Raw genomic sequence first — 21,666 nt, 5'->3', positions numbered from 1 at the left:
CTGGTGTGATCATCCTTCTTCTTCTTCTTCTTCTTCTGATTATTATTATTATTATGTCTGTGTATTAATATGGTTTTAATGGTGAGTTTGTTGCTGGTGGAATGCTGCAACACCAAGGCACATTTACACTGACAACATTACTGCACAACATTTATTGAGCTGTTAGGACATCAGCAACACAAACCACACGGAGCTGTTAATAAAACAAACTAAGTAAAGGTTGGGAGCCTATCAATGATTTACAGACTTTAGCCACGTTGTCAGATGAGCTGACTGAGACACACAACATTCAGCAGGTATGTGGTCTTTGTCTCACATTTATTCTAAAATAAAGTAGAAACTTTTAGAAAAAAAAGTGTCTGTACGATGAGTTATGATCTCTTAACCAGAACTTAATATTAGAACAGATAAAATCTATTTCACAGCCTTTGTGTGGGAAAAATTCATGCAGATGCAAAATGGATTTCAAATGTAGGTCATTATAATAGAAGTCTTTTCTAATTAAAACAGCCCTGAAATGTTTTTTTGAATGTCGAGCATGTTATCAAGTCACCTGTTTGTTTAACACCAAACTGTGACAGAGAGTCTGTATTGTGATGAATGTACCGGAGGTTCTGAATTTTGTAACATAGAAAGGGCTTAAGTGCAACTAAACTATTTAACAAGCTTCAAGCTTCAAAACATTTTTTAATTCACTATGGGATGTTTAAAAGTCTTAAGCTACAAAAGTGAAATGTGTCGTAAAATTTCAGTTTAATTGAATCAAGTGTAGACAGACTCACCGTCATGACTCTGTAAATATTTGGAAAAGAGTTGTCACCACAGAGCATGAAGGAAAGGTGAATGTCAGTCTCACAGGTGTTGAGTTTGTGGGAATCTGAAGAGTATGATATATGATATGATAAAATATAATATGTGTAACTTACTGGTAGAAGACAGCAGATGGCAGTTAAGATTTTTTAATTTGTTGGAGCCTCCTGCATGAGTACAAAAAAGTTCAGATGTGATATTCAGTGTATAATTCAGCTCTTTAGATTGACTGCATTCTTTTCAGGGGATACTTTGCCACTTTTCAACCAGCTTCGTATCATAATTATGTGGCTAGTGTATGTAAATGACCTGTGGTAAACTTCTCTCCATCTAATCAGAGCCTAGATCTCCCGGCTCCCCCTCTGAGTAAAACTCTGCCAAATGAAGTGTCATCCGGCGGAGTTTCGCTGGCTCTCATGGCTGTTACAACAGGCTGTATTTCCACATTGCTGTGCTGCCCACTCTCTATGATGAGACCACGGACACACAGAAGTGGACCAACAGACAGATCCGCCCGTCTCTCTCTCTTAAACTTTGTCCAGCCTCTGTAAAACTAGACAGTGTTGATCAAATATAAATCAAGATTGCATTGCTTATTTCTCACCTCAAATTTTTGCAGAAAAATGTTTTAGCTACTGTTTAACTATAATACAAGCTTGCTGTGTCATTGTGTCAAACATACGAGTTTGCATTTTGTCACCCACCAGCGGGAGTGTTAATTGGTCCATTGAGCTGCACTGCATTCTGGTAGTTGTAGGTTTTCTAACTCTTGAGTGAAAAAAATGCCACAGCCCTTTTCTCTGTTTTCATTGATGATGTAGAACCATTTCCAAAAGTATTTGTGTCTTTCTGCTGCAGAGACAGCCCAGGTTTATGAGAAGACCATCTTTCCTGCAGTGAAATACTTCTTTCAGCATGTTTAGATATAATTTTGGCCCAAGTTTTACATTAAGAATGACTTGAAAGCCTTTTCCCCTGAAGCTTAACACCATCGTCACTGTTTGCTGTTCATCTTCAGCACTCCATGATGCTCTTCCACGCAGACAAAAGGGCCCTTAAATCTCATCTCAGACCCCTCAGTGTTCTGGTTTTCCATCTCCTCCTAACACACTCCTGTAGAGGTAACTCACACACAGATACATCCTCATAGGTCACTATTATGTCACTGATAAGTCAAAGCTATGGGCTGACCACCAGAACTGCATGTTTCCTGTCTGCCTTCAATCAATGAAGGCTAAAGTGCTGACAAGAAAGAGTCCCAGTTATGTTTTCATACAGACGTCACTGCTGTGTGAAGACAATATTCTGTGTTACTAATGCTGTGTCTTATAGAAGTGGGTGAGGCCTCACAGAGTTGAGCAAATGCACTTCCTCTGTGAACATTAAAACACACATTTGTCTTCCAGGTCAGTCTCAGCTGATTGGCTCCTCTCAGCCAATAGTAGCAACACTTGGGGATGACATCATTTTGCCATGTCGTCTGGAGCCTGCGGAAGATGTTACTGGCTTGACGTTGGAGTGGACGACCTGAACCCCAGATTTGTCGTGTGGCGTTCTCAACAGGAACTTGTGGGTAAAAAACACAAGTCCTTTGAGGGAAGAACATCACTGTTCGTCGATGAGCTGAAGTTTGGAAACATTTCACTGAGACTGTCCAAAGTCAAACTCTCTGATCACGGAACATACAGATGTTTTATTCCAGAAGGGGAAAGACAAACTTTTGTTCAACTAGTTGTTGGTAAGTTCATAATGTATGTGTTCATGGTGCATGTTTAGCTCAGTGTCTCCACCTCCAGAAAAAAGATGAACATATCTTAAATACTAAAAGTCAGGAAGGAGTATATGCATTAGATAGACACCTTTCAAGAGGCTAAACTAATTTTGATAATATCTTAATGCACTATGCGCAAGCTGTCACTTCCAATAATCGCACTGTCAATCATGTTTCCTTTCGCTCATCATCAGGTGCCGTCTCCTCACCAGTCATAACTTTAGCAGGGATTGATAAAGCCACTAGAGGAGTGGTGTTACAGTGTGAGTCTGCAGGCTGGCATCCAGAGCCTGAGGTGTTGTGGCTGGACGGTGAGGGAAAGCTCCTCTCTGCTGGACCTACAGAGACAGTCAGAGGTCCTGATGACCTCTATACTGTCAGCAGCAGAGTGACTGTGGAGAAGAGACACAGCAACAGCTTCACCTGTAGAGTCCAACAGAGGAACATCAACCAGACCACAGAGACACACATCCAGGTTCCAGGTTAACTCAATTTACCTTTATGATGTGTTCACCGTTTTAGCTTTAAGTAGCTGAGGTTCCATTTTATACAGATGCCATTTCATTTTGTATTTTATCATTTCAGATGATTTCTTTAAGGTCCAGTCCAGTTCTGCTGTCCCCGTCATCACTGGTTTGGCTGTTGGTTTGGCTGTTTGCATCGTCATGTTTATTGTCTTACTCCTCATTTTATTGTGGAAATGGAGGCAAAACATAATCAGTAAGTCTCAAATTAATTTGCAGTGCTTTGTGAATGTGAAGTTATTCTCACAGGGTTTGTGGGGAGCAGTGATATAAACCGTGTACATTACATTTCATCAGATCAAAATATAGTATTTTTGTGGTTATGGTGTTGATTAAAAAATGTGGTGAAATATCTACTTTTATTTCCAATTGGTCAAACTGTCCGGAGTCAGGATATTTATAGCTCGTTTTAGACTGAAATGTCTTTATGCTGTGAAACCTTCCTAAAACTGTACTGCCTATGCTTTTACACAGAGACCAAGAAAAGCCACTGTGATGAAACTGAGAAAGGTCAAAAGAAGAACAGCTCTAAAACCAACAAAACTGAAGATCAGTCTGTTCCTGTTGAAGAAAGAGAGCACCTCATGACAACTGAAACAGTGAAAATGAAGGAATTAAAGGGAAAAGGGGGAAAGAAAAGCAAACATGTAAGTAGAGAAACAGAGTCTGTGTTAAGAAAGGAATTAAGAAGACAAGAGCAGCTGTGACAGAGAGCTAACTATTACTGATGTTGGGACAATCAGAGGTTCAAGAAAAATGGGACAGATGAGGCACAGCTGAGACAGACAGAGGGATGAAGATGAAAGCAAATATCAGTGGAGACTGAGATAACAGCAAAAGAGAGATAAGCCATAAATGCATATCAGTATTTGGTATTGTCAGTAATAAAGTTACGTCTCACATCTGGTCTTTGTTCATTTCTCTCCTCTGTCAGATTAAGAAGCAGAGATCTCAGCAGCAGCTCCTGGAGGAGCAGCAGAGGAGGGAGGAAGCTGAGAAGGAAGTTCAGACTCTGAAAGAAGAGCTGGAGACCAAGAGGAAGGAGGTCCATCTTTACTTTCATAATATAACACATTGATTTCAGTGTGAAGTCACATTCCTGGTGTCATCCATAGTGTAGATGAGGTCAAACTCACAGGAGTTTGTTTGGGACAGTTACAAAATAAATTTTAATTTTAAGAAATTTTAATTTTTCAACATTTAAAGACCAGTCCAAATACAGACAGACTTTATTTTTTAAATGTTAGTACAATGAACATGTCTGTTATTGTCATCACCTTCTCTCTGTCCTACCAGGTTGAAACTAAACAATGTGAGCTGCAGCAGCTCCATGAAGAGAAGCAGAGGAACGAGGACGAGCTGCAGACAGTGAAGGAAGAGCTGGAGAAGAAAAATAAAGAGGTTCATGTCTTCATCTTTCTGTAGAGAGAGAGAGAGTCAGCTGTCATGACTCAACATTTTCAGCCCATTCTCATTCAGAAGTCGCCAAATACCATCGCTTTGTCAGTGATTTTGGTGTTTGACACTGATACCAAAGGCTACCTTTTGTGGCGTCAGTTCATAATTGGCTGGGCGCCACTGGTTGCATTGGTATGACATGCCACCAGACAGCATCAGTTGGAAAAGCTACCGGTAACAGTGTAATATAAAGAGCTGGAAAGCCCCTATAGGGCAGGCGGTGTGATGGCTGAATCCAACAAACCCTGGACTTTCACCTGGAAACCTGGTGTTCACTTTCCATATGAATGTAGAGCCAAATTAGGATGTTGTTTTGTAAACCTAACCATGTTCCACCGTTGTTTGCCAACTGTGACACCCCTCCCACTGTCTGTCCTCCCCTCCAGGCTATAAAAGCTGCCTCGTGTTCACTTGCTCTCTCTCTCTCTTCCTGCAGCAGTCATCCACCCTGCATCACTGCTTTTTGGTTTGTAACTTCAGCACCTCCACAGCACACCAGACACACATCCATACATGGCTTTCAGTACTGACTTTGCTAACAAACATACTCCATTGGTTATATAAGTTAATCTTAGTTTGATAAATTATGTTGTTTTCTCTAAATCGTGTGTGTGTGTGGACTCCCTACTTGTGACATTCATTGAGCCAGTTTGTCAACAGCAGATGCGGAAAGCGCTCGACATGTAGCTGCGAATGTCCACTGACAAAGCGATGATATGTGACGACTTGGGATGAGAATGTGTTGGCATTTCTGCAGCTTGAGGCACACGAATTTGATCAACGTACACCATGTTTACCTCCACTCAGTAACATGTAGCAGATGAAATACACTTGAATATGGATGAAGCAAATGTTTTATTTTGTACCCAGTGTAACTGTCCCCTCAGGCTGGGTAATTGCTCAGATGCTTTAATATGGTCCTCATGTGTCTCTGTATGTCCTTCCATTTCCTCAGCTGGAGACAGAAAGACAAGTCCTCTTCTTTTCTCCTTGGGTAAGTAGTCATGATATCAGTACAATACATACTAAACATGAATAAAATATAAAACAAGCATCTGGTTTCCTAATATTAAAAAATCCACACAAAGTGCATCTATTACATTGATATGTCCATTTATATAATGTACAGATTGTGGCTCGTGAATGAAAACACAGATAAGCATTAAGGGTTCATTAACAGATAAACTGTGCAGCCCCCCAACAATGAATAAAAGCAGAAGAGCAGCAGGGACATTCTGTATCTGTATGGTGCATGAATTTGCAAATCCTATCATGGTAAAGGAATAACCCGCCTTACTCTCACTCCGCCTCTGACTGCTTTACCCTGACATTCTTACTCTAACCTGAACCAATCCCACTCCTCTTGCCTAAACCTGACTAATCCAACCAGTGAAGGCAATGAGTACTAGCCAGTCATAGGGAGAGATTAGCAGGTCATTCCTTCACCTTTCTAGGATTTGCAAATTTGTGTTCAGTATAGCGAGGGTAAACCATGTTACCACCCACACCCCTGAGATAAAGCTACACAGGAAACTTTGCTGCTGAAATGCAGAATTTCTGCAATGTGGAGAGCTGAGCTTTCTCAGAAAAAGAAAAAAATATAATGATGCTTAATTTTCTTTGTATCTTTCTTTCTTAATTTAGAAGAGGAAAGAAGCTGAGAAGGAAGTGGAGACACTGAAGATCAAGCTGGAGACCCAACAGATGGATTTAGACACCAAAATCAAAAAGGTTTCTATTTGTTTCCTTTCCTCTTGAGATTATTTTTTTCACTTACCTACCTGTTTGTTTTCAGTTTAGCTTCTCTGTGTGGGTCCAAGTCCCTTACGGAACCAAGTCAGGTAAAGAACAGATCTAAGAGAGCTTGAGACTAGAATGATTTGAGTCCTTGTCAGACAATAACCCAAAGTTTCTAGTTTTAAAGAATATGACTGTAGAGGCTGTATTTACATGTATTGATGGTGGAGAGAGACACAAACAGCAGGTTTCATTCAAATGAGGCAACATGAGGAGAGTTGTTGGTAATTTGGTTGAAACTGGATCTTAAACGTTGCACTGACAGTCGACAGATCTGTTCCTGACACACCTCTGCACAGATCAGACTGGTCAGGTATAATTCTTGGGGCAGCTGTGGATCAGGAGGCAGAGCAGGTTGTCCAGTGATCACAGAGTTGGCTGTTTGATCCCTCGCTTTGTTTTGTCTGGGGAAACTGTAGCTGTCTCTCATATTAAAGTCTAATGTGTTGTTGATCAGTCCATCCCAACCTGCTCTTCCTGCAGACTTTGTCGCTCTATAACAACTTCACCTGACTTCCTCCTTTGCTCCCGTCTTAATTACGACGGCCTCTACAGAGCGGTGTCACTTGAACATTAACATTATTTTGGGACACTTGCTGAAATGACAGATGCTGATGTTGGGGAACAGTTTATGTTTTTGACTGGTTGTTGCAGTTGTGCCAGTGAAACAGGACCTAAGGATGAAAAGGAGTTATTATAAAAACACCTTCAGAAATGTTTATCTGTTCACAGCAGCTTAAATTAGACGTATAGATACAACCATTACATAGACTTGAATGATTCTCTTTTGTTGTTTCATGTTGTATCACATAAATTCAAATATGCATCAATATTAAAACATGTGTCTCGTCTTCTCTTTCCTGCCAGATTGATGCGAAACAAGCTGAAGTCCAGCAGCTCCAGAATCAGATTCAGAGGATGGAGTCCAACCTGCAGACGCTGATGGAGACTCTGTCCAAAAACATGGAGGTCCATCTCTCTTTCTAAACTCTGCTGTGTCTAATATGTCAGTCTAGTTCTAGTAAGGAGGGTCCACTGTCAACATGTGTGCCGGTTCACTGTAGAGGTGGGAATCATAAATGACTTTGTTGAATTGTTAGTTCAGTTCAAGGATTCATAGTCACTGACTGTGCAGTTTGTTTACTTTGTTTCCCAAGCTAAGCAGTCACATTTTCATTTTTAATAGGTTTTAACCAGAGTACCATACTAACAGTGTAACCAATTTAAATACATTATTTGTGTATGCACAGATAATGCACTCTGCCAGGATATGAAAAACAGCCAAATATTTGCGGTAACATTTATTAATTTCAATTTCAGGACATTCAGCAACACCTATCCTCTATAACTTCTCATCACAGATTACAGATCATCATGACTCATTCCAGTTGCCAGAAGAAAGTGTTAGCGTTATACATTCCTTCAAACCATGAACATGTTAAATTTGTATGTTTCATATCAATGTTTCTAAAGTGACGTAAAGTATGAGCTGACTTTGTCATCTGGAGGTGGAGGGAATGGTGGATGGTGTGACACCTGCCAAGTTGCAGACCACTGTCCGACACCAGCAAACAACAAACTGATTGTTCTGGTGTTTTATCATTTGCTGTTTACGCTCTGAACATGAGTGTATTGTCGCAACCCGTTGGTGTGTTTATGTCAGCTTTTAAGGCTCAAATCATTGGTGTTAAGTAGCAACTTGTCGATGTAATTCCATTTGCTTTTTAGGGTCCAGTCTATAGTTTATAGCAGTGTTGGGCACGTTAATCTAAAAATGTAATAAACTCTTTTCAAAAGTAATATTATTTTACTTATTACACTCTGCCAACAGTAATTCCTTACATTAGTAAGTATATTATTTTTATGTTACATCACATAGAATTGATAATTGTGTATCTCTAGAAAAATCAGATGTGTGCCTCTGTGTGAAGGTCAGGGTAATCGTCGCTAGGTGTAGCTAAAGCTAGATCACTTGCCAATGATTCCCGTGGCTCTGTCTGAAAGACAGAGAGTCACTCATGGAGCAACATTTCATCCTCAAAATATCCAACCACAAGCTTCATCACTTCTTTGTATCCTGCAGCTGTCCATGATGAAAAACCAGTTTTGGTTGTTTAGTCAGTGCCGGGCTACAGTCGACCTTGGCGGCCGAGGAGGGCTCACTTTTGGTGGGGTTTATTTCCTGGAGCTTCACGTTTTTGTGCTGTTGGTTGGAGTTGTTGTTTCAGACTGGAGGTTTGAGGATGTGTTTTTTGCAGTGCATCGTTCAGCTTTTTAGTCTCAAATCATTTGGGTTTTTAGTGATGAGTTTAGCAGCCTGTCTGTTTCTCCATCTGCCTTTTAGACTCCAGTGATAGATATTTTGTAGCAGCCCAGGTATTTGGCTTTTTAGGTTTCAAATACAGGTATTTTCTATTAACCCATAGGTGCTGATAGGGCCACGAAAAGCTTCTTTTTTTTCTGGAGATTGGACTGCTTTGTGTATTGAACAAAATTCAGACCTTGAACTTAAAGCTGCTTGTGGAGGCTCATAGTTATTTTTAGTTCACTTTTACTCATGAAATAGAGTGTATTCTTGAGGTTTTACAAACCTGTGCATTTTCTTTACCATAAAACATTTGCAGAGCTGGTTTTCTAAGTATTTTAAGTTTGTCTTTATTGGTTTACATCATAAACCACTAATAAATCTTGAATGAAAGAACATGGCTATCTTAATCTTCCTCTTTCTCCCCAGTTGGAAAGAAGCAGAGTCACTCCAGCCTCCTCTTCCTCCTCTGCTGTAAGTGGCCAGGTACAATTGATACATGTTAATGTGTCCTGGTAAACATAAAGCTTACTTTAGAATCACTGGCAGTGGAAGAAGTTTGACCTTACTGAGAGTAATTTCGTTAAAGATTAGCTTTACTGGTCAAACTGTGGAATGCAGAGTTTCTGACACAAGAATATCCAAGTGCTCTCATCTGAACATAAAATACAAAATCTAAAACAATCTGACCTTGAGACGTGCTTGATATTTGTCATGTTGTGTTACCTTCATTCTCATTCTCTTACAAGAAACATGACTCGAATCTGTCTCCTCTCTCTTGCTTTTGGTCAAAGTGGCCGATAGTTTCCAGACAGAAGTTCCAGGAGGAGCAGCAGAGGAGGGAGGGAGCTGAGAACAAGGTTCAGATTCTGGAGGAGAAGCTGCAGAGTCAGATCAAGCAGGTTTGTATTTGTATTCACCACCCAACCTGATCTCACAGAAATACGTGAAATGACCACGACCTCTTAAAACCACATTCCGTGGTGGCAGCACGTAATGGGCTAAAATTACGTGCCAGTACCACGGAAACAATGCCAATGTAAAGTCAGTTAGGATCCATTGTCGTGTGGACACATGAATTCCCTGATTCAACAACCTCACGTCAACCTGGTTTTCCTCAGTGATGTCTTTAACATTCCTGTACACACACAAAAACATGAAAGTGTCCTTGATAACTCAACAATATGACAGGTTAATGTCAAGGCCATGAAATAAAATCAATGTATTTTGCCAGCTTTTGATAGCGTAGGGCTTTAAGAGCATTGTGCTGTGGGCGGATGGGGTGCGTTCCACTACTGTTTTGTAGCTACTGTCTGCCGTCTGTGGGCTTCATTCCATTTCAAATTGGCGCTGGTCTCCTGCAACCCGAATCCAAACGCCACTGTCTGTGTATGTGTGTGTGTGTGTGTGTGTGTGTGCATCAAATCTTGTACCACTGCAATATAAACAGGATGAAGACGGGATGATCAAACTGGACTTTACATTTCACATCCCTCATTTAATCTCTGCACTTGGACTTAAGTGTGTGCATTGCATTCAACTTCCACTGTTACATAAACTAAATTTGTTGACTCCTGGTTGTGATTTTGCTTGATAATTGTTGTTTTGCTTGTTGATTGTTGCTTCTTTTAATTGTTTGTAACAGTTGTTTTGAAAGGTGCTATAAATAAAGTTATTATAAATGGCATTTTAGGGATAGGAGTTCTTCCGGATGTAGAGTTTTCAAATAATGTTGTAAAAAAGTAAATCTACTCAATATGTCAAATATCTAGTACAGCCGAACTATCATGTTATTATTATTATTATTATTATTATTATTATTATTGTTGAGGGGAAATTATAAAAGAGGAATATATTTGCCATTTTAATAACGTAAGGGGAACAATTTATCCTCTATAAACTATAATCTAACTACTTCATCACATCAAAATGACAGTTATATCACACACAATTCAATGTTTTTAGAGAACAAACAATCATAACTAATGCACTATAATGAATTCAGTCAAATGATGATAAAAATAGCAATAAGAAAGTTTTCTAAACTAGATAACATTAACCATCGGCCATTGTGTGACATTGTTGAACCAGGGAATTTGTGTGTCCACCACGACAAAGGATCCATTGGCATTGTTTCCGTGGTGGTGGCACGTAATTTTAACCCATTTCATGCCACCACGACAGAATGCGGTGTTAAGAGGTCGTGGTCATTTCACGTATTTCTGTGAGATCAGGTTGTCTCCACCATAAATTTCTTTCTTTCCAGCCACCCACTTCTGTCTTTCCAGTTTTCCTTCAAAGAGGTTCATCTTTTCTTGATATTGATATTTGTTTCCACCTCTTTGTTTGTTTGTAGTTTTAAGCTTGCTTAAACTGTACAGCAACACAAACCACACAAAGACTCAAAATATTTTAAAATTGAAGCCGCAAAGTTTTGGTGACTTTGGCTTTACTTTTTCATTGTTTGGACTTCCACAGACCTCGACTGTTGGACGTGCAGAAATTATATGAATAATTGAATAATTGCAAAATCAACATTTTTATTCTTTACAATGACCTCAAAATACCTAAGAAAATGACCTAAAATAGAAAAGTGTTGAAGTGGCAAACATCCTGTTTGCCTCAAACTGAACATATGAAGAAGATTACAAATTACAGAAATGTACATAAGGCATTTTTATTTCACTAAATGTTTACGTTTTATATGTATCAGTTCCATGCATGATTGGATATGTATTCCTTTGGCTGAAGTTTTCTATCCTACACAGTGATGTAACATATGATTGGGGTCAGTTAGAGGTCAAACTCCCTGTTCGACATCTCTGAAACAAACTGTTGAGAAACTCCAATAAGAGAAATTGAAGCAGACATAAATGGGATGAAGGACGTCATACTGCTTAAAACGTTATCACCATTCACAGAAACAAAGCTGATGATGATCAATTTGTTTAAACGGGTTTATGGAAACATTAATGTGACGACTAAAACTTATCATCAGTGCAATTTTAATAAAATAAGGAAAAGTCATTTAGTGTTAAGGTAATGGAACGTGTTATGAAGTAGGTTTTTGAGCTGTTAAAGAGCTCAGGGTCTGCAGGACGTTATACAGAACATCTAGGTAAAAGACTTGTTATAATACAAGTAAAACTGACAGCTAAATGTGTATTTGTTGTACCTCTGTGTTTGACTGTGATGTGTATTCAGCCAATCAGCTCTGAGAACACAACATTAGATTCAATTAGATTAGATTAGATTAGATTGATTGATTAGATTGTGTCAGAATGTCACTTCCTGCAGATAATTGACATCCATCTGTCTGTCCGTCTGTCTGTCTGTCTGTTAGCTGGAGGACAAAGAGCAAGCAGCTGAAATGAAGTGGAAGAAGAACTATGAAGAGCTGATGAAGAACAATAATGAAGAGATCAACCAGACCAAGAGACATGTACACACACACACACACACACACACACACACACACACACACACACACACACAGAGAGGCAGAGGTTAACACTCACAACAAACACATTAAAATGTATGAAACAATGATTTAAAGAGGTAATAATTGATATTTTGTAATGACAATGTAAAAAAAATTGACAATGTGTGTGAACCTTGAGTGGATGATCAGCTCCCCTCTGCTTTACAGTGCTTTATGATGAGTTTCAGCTCATTGTTTCTCTGTCTGAGAGAAGCCTCTGTTCTCTACCTGCTCTGCAGCAAACAGCAGACAGACACAGTCAGAGTCCAGCAGGTGAACACAGTGGAGCATTTGAAGTTGTCTAAAGAGACAGATATTTCCCTCAAGAGTTGGAGGAGACCAAAAACAGAGCTAAAAGAGAGAGATTATCGTACTGATATTCATCAGGTGACACAGACACAAAGACTTCTAATAAATCATCATGTTGCTCTGTGACAGATGTGGAAATAAGCAACTGTACAATTCAACATATTGACATAAACGGTCATGATGTGTTGACGCTGTGTCCATAACTTGTCTGTGCTGCCCGCCAGAGGCCTAAAACAGATCAGCTGTTTCAGCTTTAAGAACTGGCTCCTCTCTTTGTCAGTGTCCATGTTATCAGAACCATAACAGACTGTCACATGTGATGGTGGAGAACATTAGTGACCTGCTGGGTAAAGAGTCAAAACACGGACTAAATAATCAGTAAACTTCATCATGTACTGGCACTTACAGAAAGTCTTTAACCAGCTGATTGTAAATGAAGAAACACAGACAGGCAGACAGACAGACAGACAGATAGACAGACAGACAGACAGACAGACAGACAGACAGATTCTCTGCTGGTCATTCAGTCATTCTCTCCACTGACTTATTCACAAAAACACAACTGTTGCTTTGTTTCATCTCAAGGTCCAACTGGAAACCTGCTGGGGTCTTTAACATGAAGAGTTCATCTCTCATTAGACTTTAATTAAAATACTGAACTAGTCAGACCATGAAATGCCTTCCTGTCATGTTACACTTTAATAAGAGAACAGTTCACTCATCTTCTGTCTTTATCTTCTCTCTCCTCTCAGGAATTTGAACTAATGGCTGATGTCAAGAAGCTCACAGATGAGAAACAGAGGATCCAAAACGAGCGGCAGCAGCTGCAAAAAGAGGTTCAGCTTTTATTGATATTTTTGTTTTCACCTATTTAATTGTTTTTAGTTGTTAATCTCACAAGCTCTGCTTCATTTTATCTTTAGCTTGTTCAAATGTGAAAAATGACTAAACAAGTATTTAAAGATTGTAAATTAAATTGAAGCTACTGGGTTTTATTGAGTTTAGCTTTACTTCCTCATTATTTGGGATCACAGACCTAAACAGCTGCATGTGTAAAATAATATGAATTATTCTTAGAAGAAAAAAAAGTTCCCTATGTAGATATAAACTGTTTATTCTAAGGTAACCAAAACACATGTATTCATGTTTTCGGGGGATTATACACTAAAGAAAACATACTTCTTATACTGTATTATATTCCATTTCTGCCAGTATAGCCATGTAAATCCTACTCACTGGACCTTTAATTGATATACCACACTATGGTCCTTTGATTGTCTAAGTCAGTCAGAAGTCAGTCACAGACAGAGTATCCTGTATTGCACAGTGACGTTACTTTGTGTTAGTTAGAGGTCAAAGTCCCTGTTAGACCTTTTTCAAACAAACTGTTAGAAAACTCAGATAAGAGAAACTGAAACATTATTCTTATTGGATGAAGGAGAAGTCGCTGCTGAAAAGTCAACACCATTCACAGAAACAGAGTAGCTAACAATCTATTATATTTAAGCAGGTTTAACTCAAATGTGACGACTGAAACACATCATGGTCAAAAGTATGTCTGTAAACAATTTTAATAAAATGATGAAAAGTCACCAATTATCAAGATGATAAAACACTTCAGTGTTTCTTTCAGCTGTTAAAGAGCCCAGAGTCTCCAGGCCCATCAGGCTCAAAGACTTCTTATAATACAAGGGAAACTAACAGCTGAATGTTTAGAGCATCTGTGTCTGATTATGATTTATAACTGAAGAACAAGGATACAGAAAACAGCAAGCTAAAGAGAGATGTACACACACACACACACACACACACACACACACACACACACACATACAATGTGCAACAGCCAGTTTTAATTCACATAGCCTAAACTGAGCAACCTCTGTTGTCTTTATAGATGTTTATTGCAGGAGGGAAAAAACACTGAAAGCACATTTTAATTTATGTTTTAGAACAGACATCGTGAGAGCAGATTTCTCTTTCTCCATTAAAGTAGAGTCCACAGTAGAATCTAACAGTAAATATACAGTATATCAGCATCAGCTCAGTCTGAACTAACAGCACAGTAACATTCTCCCAGCAGGTAGTAAATATGGTAAACAGCTACATACAGCACACAGTCATCAACATATATTTGACACAGTATCATATTTTGTAAATGTAAAGCAGAAGCATCAGTGTCTGGAGTGTTTTTGGTGTGGCAGATGAAAACTGTGTTAGTGTTTCCAGTATAAATCCACTCAGGGAGATGAAACCTGAGCCAAACTGTGCATGAACAGATTCTTATCACATCATCCAGCAGAATTCATTCAGATATTAATGTAATGTGAACATTTAGGGCCAGATCCTCAAAAGGATTGCACTGCTTTTGCAACCGCTAAACCTGTGCAAATGAGAGAAAAAAATAGCGTGCAATCCACAAAGCACACGCAAAGGGTGAAATGCACACAAACTGAACACAAACTGCACTGCCACTCCTAGCTGCGCCGGTCCAATTTGCATGCATGTAAATTAGGGAATATTCATAAATTCTGCGCAAAATTGCCCCCTTCTTATGCAAATAAGCCTCATTGCAAATACCACCTAATCCACAAAGACCAGCGCTAATTGCCACAGGCAGTAAAGCGGTGCTATTTAACGCCAGTGAGACCCGTGTATTAAATCCGCGCAATTTCTCTTTCTCCCTCTCTCACTCTCTCTCTCACGCAAAATGATTGCAAATTTCACTCAGTTGGTGGTAACTGTGGAGCATAGCCTATATAAGGGCTGTCATGCCAGGACTCCAGTGATCATGGCAGCAGTGATTGTAGCCAGGCGAAGGCACACCAGAAAGGATTTATCGGAAGAGAGTATCACTTTTTGATTTAAGTGACAATGAAATCATTTGCAGATACCGGTTGCCAGGCCGCATGATCCTTGCGCTACTAGATGACATCAAGGATGACACTGAACCTGCCACCCAGAGATCCCATGCTTTACCTGGCATTGTCAAATTAGTGTCTACTGGTGATGCGCGGATGGGCTCTGACGGCACCCGAATCCGCATCTATCCATCAATCATCCATCCACCACCCATCCGAGCAAATTTATTTTCTGTAATTACAGACCCGCATCCACCCGCACCCGCATGTTTATATTATCAGGAAAGATTAGATCCTGACCGATCCCGTCAGCTGACTGACATTAAAATAATCAATAAAATGGCGCTGTTACTCTGTGCGTAAAGGCGCACATTGGCACTCTTAATGAGGAGACACTCATTTCTGCTGCTGCGGGGATCACTGTGTTAAATAAACCCTTCCACGTGACACATTTAAAGAATATGCTTGCCCAGTCAATGATACATTATTTATCAGCGGGATATAAGCATGATAATATAGAGGGCCTATTGTATTGCACACGACACAAGTAGGCTCATTTCACATTTTAGAGCATGCAATACATTTTTCCCTCACTAATGTTTGTCAAAGCAATTTGTAAACTTTGTTTTTAAAAGGTGCGATTTAAATAAAAGTTATTATTAGGCTATTATTTTCACCCGCCCATAACCCATCCACCATTAATCAGATTGTTCATCTTTATCACCTGATCGACCTGGCGGTTATAACTGCCATCCGCGCATCTCTAGTGTCTACACTACAGGTTCTTGCATCTGGCTCTTTCCAGAACCCCATTGCAAGCGTCTCAGGGCTCTCACAGTCATCCATCAGCAGGGCCATGTGCCGCAAATTGCGCTCAGCTGCCGAACTTTGTGGGCGTGTTAGCACTGGCATATGATTAGAGCAAATTCTTTTGAGGATAAGGCGCTAAAACAGGGCAGATTGCGTGAGCTAATTCTGTGCAAATAATGGCGCTATTAGCAGGAGCAATCCATTCTTTGTGGATCTGGCCCTTACTTTATTAAATCATGTCTGTCTTCATCTCACAGATGCAGAAGCAGCTCCAGCTGAAAGAGCAGGAAGTAGAGAAAGTTGAGAGAGGCATGAAGGAACTGGCTGACAAAAACATTGAGGTTCATGTTTTCACTTTAATCCTTTTTTCAATCTCCTCCATATGAAACTGATTTGTTGCTGAGACCGAGAAGATCAAACAATCCACGAGAGCAAATCTGAGACTCCAGATAACTGAAACTGGGATAAAGTGACACAGAGGAGTGTAACAGTAAACCTGTTTATTGTCCTGTGAGAGGAAATATGATGAAATTATATTTTACTGATGAACTTCTTTAAACTTTAAGACATTCAGTTTGTTTAGTTCAGTTTGATATTCTTATTCAGAAGTCATCAAATACTGCAGCTTTGTCAGTGATTTTGGCGTCAGCAAAAGCCACCTTTCGCGGCAGTATCAGTTTGTAACACAGCCAGATGAAAGCTTTCACGGTGTTATGATATGCTGCCAGTCAGCTGGACCACACCTGTCGTGGCAGTATGATACGTGGACAGATGCTGTCACTTAATAACATGGCTGGACCAGACCTGTTGTGGCGCTATGATACGCTGGTGGACGGCAGAAACACTGCTGGTAACAATGTCATATAAGGAGCTGGAGGTCTGTATAGGGTAGGTGGGAGGGATGATGGATGGGTCCAACAATCCCTGGACTATCTTCAATGGTCGCTTCCTGCATGGATGTAGAGCCAAACCATGATGTTTTTTTCTGACCACGTGCTTTTCTTGACATCCTGGTGTTGGTTGCAGCATCCCAGAGCATCAACAGCAGATGCAGAAGGATTCCTAGCACATAGGAGTGAAAGGCGGCTGACAAAGCAGTGATATGTGATGACTTCACAGAATGACAACAGGCTGTCTCATCACTAACTACATGTGAAGGTTGTCAGTCAAGTGGTGTGCTGACATCACTTGACTGACAGTCTCAATGTGCTCAGAGTAAACAGGTTAACGTTGAGCCAAACTATGTGCACATTAACATGTAATGAGCTCCAGCCAATCAGAAACTAGTTTCCATTCAGACCAGAATATTATGTGCAGTAAATAAAGTAGTGCTAAATACAACTAAATGTCTCTCTCTCTCTTTCCTTCCCTCTCAGTGGCAGAAGAAGCTCAGTGATGAGAGGATCAGAAGGGAGGCAGCTGAGAGAGAAGTTGAGGCCTTAAAGAAGGAGCTGACGACTAAGGTTATTATTATTGTTATATTTTACCTGAAGCACTGTTTATTCATTTATCAGTGTTTTTAACTCAGTCTGTTATAAATCTTCTTCATAAATTATTGATGTTTGTCAAAATGAGACATGAGAGCAAATTTAACGTGTAAATTGCGTGTGCAACCATCACCGTGTACTTGCTTCGCGTGCAATGTGCGTGCAATGCCTGCACATGCCCAGACGTGTGGTTATTTGACGTGCGTGCGTAGACACATCATGTAATCAGAGGGGTCAAAAGTGTCAGCTGTTGAAGCAACAACGCATCGTGTTACGGACGTGTGACACGTAGCATCGCTATGCTAGCTCTGCTAATCCCACGTGCGTGCGTAGACACGCTGATGTAGTGTATGTGTAGCTTTTGTAACGCGCTGTGCACGCGTACTGATAAGACGTGTGAGAGCGTCGTGTGAGTGGAGCGCACAACACCTGCGCGTCATGTAGCGGCCGTGTGTGTAACACTCGTGTCTACATAGTAACCCAATGTAAAATGTAGGCGTGCACTCACGCGGTTTGATTAGATCTGATGTGTCCTAAGTAGGCGTAAGTGATGCGTTGTAGTGTGGTTGGGTGAAACGTTTGACCCCTCATACACACACACACACACACACACACACTTGATTAGCCTTAAATGACAGTGTGTGTTGTCTCCCTCTCAGCCAAAGACAAATGAATCTGTGTCAGTGCAGCACGGAGCCAGCTCACCCACAGGACCTGTTACTGTGCCTGACATCAACTCATTGCCAAATACATCCGTCTTATAAACACATCCAATGAGGTAATGTTGTTTTGGTGTGGATCAACACTGTATGAGTATTTTTATACCCCCCAAAATGAGTGTGTGTATGCAGGTTTTTTAAACACAGGAAGGCCTGATAAAATAGGCAACAGACTGCTTTATCATTGAAGTAGACCAGAGCTGTGCTCCCTGCTGCACACAAGGACGCCTTTGTGTGTGTTTTTTCAAACTCAGTGTAAATTAAATTTGTAACGATGTCTGACTGCTGCTTGGATGGAGACAAAAATGTATTGTGCTGGCAAAGGATTTCAATCTGTTTGTACACCTGTGTATTGTATTCCCATCACTGCCAGTTGGAGCTGGAGCTGTTAAAACTTGTGACTCCGGCAGAGTAGTTTGACCCGGATAACTTTTCCCATGAAATGAAAAAGCCAGATGTTAGTTTATTTTATTTTATTTATTTATCTTTTGGGGGGGTTTAGTGCAATATGTCATGCAAGTTAACCAAATGTATAAAGAGATATTCTAAAACTAAGCTAATGACCTGCTGTTTACTGTTATTGTTGTTGTTATTATTGATGTCAATAATAATAACTAGTCCATACCCATTGAGTGCACAGTTGCCCATGTACACGTTTGGAAAAAGTAGCTTTGTCACCTTCTACCTATGCCAGTCCTCAATGCCTATGTGCAGTTTCACATAGATTGACCACGTCAGTGAGTAGAAAAACGTGGGACAGACAGAATGACTGACTGACAGAATGACACACTGACAGTTTCCGTGATTATGTACAGCATACCATACCATGACTTAGTCATACCAAACATTAGAAACACCACCAACACTGGTCCACAGGGGGAGCCACAGCGATCGGTCGCATTTTAGCCATTTTGAAGCATTTTTCTGTTGTTATAGCGCCACCCAGTTGCCGATTAGAGTTAAATTTCTCCAGTCACCTTGAGGCGTCCTGTTCTACATATCTACCAAGTTTAGTAAAAATCCATATGGCGGTTAGGCCTAGATAAGAAATGAGCTCTCTAGCGCCCCCATTTTGTTTGATGGGCTCAATAATGGAGGGGTCCCCTCAGATTATGTGTGGTCATATGCCTACAAAGTTGCGTGGTGATGGGTGAAACCCTTGAGATGTTCTACACCTTTATGTGATGAGCCACGCCCTCCGCAATATTCATTGCCTTATAGAAGCTCAGTTTTAGTAAGTTTTCCAACTTTTGCCAAGAGGGAACTTTAGATATTGGTCCCTAGATTATGTTCACCCAGTTTCATGCAGATCGCTCAAACTTCCTAACCTTAATAATAGAGCTGTTTTTACAACGAGGCCTTGAATATTATGAGAAAAGAAGAAAAAAAGGGGGGGGAAACATTCATAGGTCACAGTGTTACTGTTACTATAATCAGGAGGCCATGAAATTAGTAGTGGATTATTTTTCTACAAATACCCAGCATTGATATCTCTATGCAGTTTCTTCACTTACACTGCTCTGTGCTGTCTAGTGTTCAGATATCCTGAATTAATTGAACTAAATCTATTTTCAAAATGCACATGAGAAAAAGTTTAACATCTACAGAGGATAATATGCATTCAACGTGAAGATTAAAAGGAGTATTAAATAATCCACTACTAATTTCATGGCCTCCTGATTATAGTGACAGTGACACTGTGACCTATGAATGTTTCCCCCCTTTTTTTCTTCTTTTCTCATAATATTCAAGGCCTCGCTGTAAAAACAGCTCTATTATTAAGGTTCCACATTGCTGCAGACAGCTGCACTAGTTAGATATCATATGTTCAAACTGTTCCAGTGTACTTGTTAAGTATGTACCTATGCCCATGAAACTGAGCTGCACCAATCACATCGGTGTGTCTGATATAGGCGGGCCAGAGGCGAGCTAAACAGATGACGACAGCGCTGTGACGACGAAGTCCAGAATCAGTCAGTAAACATTGCAAGATGGCTACGGATGAACACCAGCTGTTTTAAACGGCTTTGGCCGCTACAATGAACGAGTTAGACTTGGCTTTTTCTCTAAACGAGGAACAGAAGACGGCGCTCGAGTCTTTCCTTTGCAAGAACGACGTTTTTGCTGTTTTGCCGACTGGATACAGCAAGAGTCTAATCTATTGTTCTGATTGGTTGTAGTGTTATCCAATTGCGTGCAGTGGTATTTTCAAATGCAAACTTGGTGCCGCCCCTTGAGATTTGAGTCTGGATTTCCAGGCTAGTGGAGGGATGTAACACATGCCAACTTAGAATACATTAAATTTTGGTGTTGATCCAACTCAGGGGGCGTGTCCACGGGCCACCCACACGTGGCCGCCCATTCACTTCCATTCATTTTTTGGATGAAGATTACGTGAAAACTGTCCAACCGATTATCACAAAACTTTGTGGAGGCATGTTGCATGGTCCAACTTAGAAGCCATTACATTTTGGAGTGGATCCAATAAACGGGACGGGTCCATGGGCAGGTAGGAGTCTATTGCCTGCTCTGGCCACCAGGGGGCGAGTTTCTCTTGCCCCAATATCCAGATTTGTTTTAAATATATTTGTCAACACATCTGCCAAATTTGGTGCTTTTATCACAAAAATGAACTATTTTATAGCTATGCCACCACACTATCTGAATAAACTGTGTGCCAATGTCCACGACTTCATTCACTAAAGGACACGCCATGTTTCTCCTACCTGCAACACGCTCAGCCCGTGAGCCAGCAGGTTTGCTTCACGGAGTGAGTTACCATAGTAACTGACTCAGGGTGTCGCTGAGCTAGCTTCCTGAAACTGAAAACTCCGAGTTTCCCTCATCTTAGGCTCAACATACTCAAAGTTTTTACTAATCCTGCTCTCTGAAATAGGGCCCTGAAGTCCTGGAGCCTTAGACACCAACTGCAGATCACTGTCATCAGCACTCTGGAGAGACTCAACATCAACTCAGTTTACAACCTCTGACAGATGATATTTAGCCTGCTGTCCAAGATTTTTTTTCCTCTTATCTTAACTTTTTGCTTCCATTAACCACAATAGCCTCCTCATTGTGGTTAGGGTTAGCAAACATTTAATCACATAGCTTCCTGATCTGGGATCAACAAAATCTTTGTCATGAATATCAATTCAAATGTCATTATGTTTTTCTTCTTGCTGTATATTTAGCTATTTGTTTGAAGTGTGGTGAATATCTGCATTTATTTTTTTGTTACTATTTATATATTTTACTGAGAGGAAACAGCCTGAAATAATCATTGAATACAGATACACTGAAATCTCATTTATTGAACTGTTGCACAGACAAAGGG

General features: G+C 40.3%; 1 long non-coding RNA gene and 1 pseudogene across 1 annotated transcript; both read left to right on the top strand.

The window, feature by feature from the left end:
* Window positions 1–261: 261 nt before the first annotated feature.
* LOC125883951 (selection and upkeep of intraepithelial T-cells protein 5-like) overlaps window positions 262–21,666 on the top strand; it is a 73,171-nt pseudogene continuing 51,766 nt past the window's right edge.
* Window positions 16,476–21,277, top strand: LOC125883998 (uncharacterized). Its single transcript, XR_007448628.1, has 3 exons — window positions 16,476–16,636; window positions 17,503–17,589; window positions 21,229–21,277. It is a non-coding gene; the product is annotated as an uncharacterized LOC125883998 (long non-coding RNA).

Source organism: Epinephelus fuscoguttatus, linkage group LG23, assembly GCF_011397635.1.
Source record: "Epinephelus fuscoguttatus linkage group LG23, E.fuscoguttatus.final_Chr_v1".
Classification (NCBI taxonomy): Eukaryota; Metazoa; Chordata; class Actinopteri; order Perciformes; family Serranidae; genus Epinephelus; species Epinephelus fuscoguttatus.
This window is presented reverse-complemented; position numbering and strand designations above follow the sequence as displayed.